Source organism: Schistocerca serialis, chromosome 3 (genome assembly GCF_023864345.2).
Source record: "Schistocerca serialis cubense isolate TAMUIC-IGC-003099 chromosome 3, iqSchSeri2.2, whole genome shotgun sequence".
Classification (NCBI taxonomy): domain Eukaryota; kingdom Metazoa; phylum Arthropoda; class Insecta; order Orthoptera; family Acrididae; genus Schistocerca; species Schistocerca serialis.
In genome coordinates, this window is record NC_064640.1 from 780,534,213 (window position 1) to 780,535,638 (window position 1,426).

At 46.7% G+C, this 1,426-nt stretch overlaps 1 pseudogene; it reads left to right on the plus strand.

Annotated features, from left to right (window-relative positions):
* Positions 1 to 576: 576 nt before the first annotated feature.
* Positions 577 to 694, plus strand: LOC126471933 (5S ribosomal RNA; annotated as a pseudogene).
* The last annotated feature ends 732 nt before the right edge of the window (positions 695 to 1,426 follow it).

Below are 1,426 nucleotides of genomic sequence, written 5' to 3' on the forward strand. Positions count from 1 at the left end.
CTAAATCAACAGCACAAAAGTTAGGAGATTTCTTGAAAAACCCTTATTGGAAGAAAGTACCTTTGGCAACAAAAAGGCATGCTCTTACAGAATGACATAACACCAGCACATTCAACTTGTTCACTGAACAACGACTCGCCGGACAACTTAATTTCAGTAGCCACCAAAGTCGTTGGGTCTTGCTCCATTATGTAGGGTGTTATGTGTGGAAGCAGGCAAAAAGGAAAATATGCAGAGAAAAAGTTAAATATGAGATGAGTGAATCACTCTTACTATGAACCGCCTGCCTGAAAAAATGGGTGAAATTTATAATGAAGTTAGTAGCGTTATTTTTCAAATTTTAATTTGTAGTTTTATAAATAAGTCGTATATTTTATGAACTACTAGGTCTTGCTTCTGTAACATATGTAGTATTGATGGATTTTGAGAGATTTCTTTCATAATTAAACCTCAGACAGCTGTAACTCAAGACTTACAAAAGACTACAGGACAAATGCGAGCAAGACCCGCACTCTGAGGGTTCCGTTAAAACTTAGTTACGTGTACAAAGACTTTATCTATAGGCTTTTACAAGTGGGCAACGGCCTTGCCGCAGTGGATACACCGGTTCCCGTCAGATCACCGAAGTTAAGCGCTGTCGGGCGTGGCCGGCACTTGGGTGGGTGACCATTCGGGGCGCCATGCGCTGTTGCCATTTTTCGTGGTGCACTCAGCCTCGTGATGCCAACTGAAGAGCTACTCGACCGAACAGTAGCGGCTCCGATCAAAGAAAGCCATCAACGACCGAGAGAGCGGTGTGCTGACCTATCCGCATCCTCCGCTGAGGATGACACGGCGGTCGGATGATCCCGATGGGCCACTTGTAGCGTGGAGACGGAGTGCTGCTGCTGTGCTTTTGCAAGTGAGTTTTGAAGTATCAAAATATGTGACATAAATGACCATATCTTTTTCGATTTGCGCTGAATTACAAGTTTAAACGTTTTAAACCGCAAAGGGACCGCAGACAAGGGGGCGCCCATCCGATAGTTTGTCGAGTGGTGGGACGAGGGGGTCTGTGGGGGGGGGGGGGGAGGTAGATAGACCTCGGGACAAGGAGTATATTTAATATTTTGAAAGGGGAATGGATACTTGAAAGCAGCCTGCGTAATACTGACTTTCCTGAGAGCTGTGGGGGGCGGGGGGGAGGGTAGGCGGGAGGGGGGGAGGCGGCTGCGGCCCCACCCCGCCCCCGGAGGTTACGGGTGCTCTTGATTGTGGACATTGCTACACTGTAAGGCAGGAAAAACGACGCACCACGAAGCAATATCCGAGTGATGCGTAAAGCAGTAAATGTGATGCACATGTTCAGAGAAACAAACGATTACAATTTCAGAAAGGGTTGATGAGTTATTCAAGTGAGAAAGCTTCGCGGATTGAGCAAGTCAAA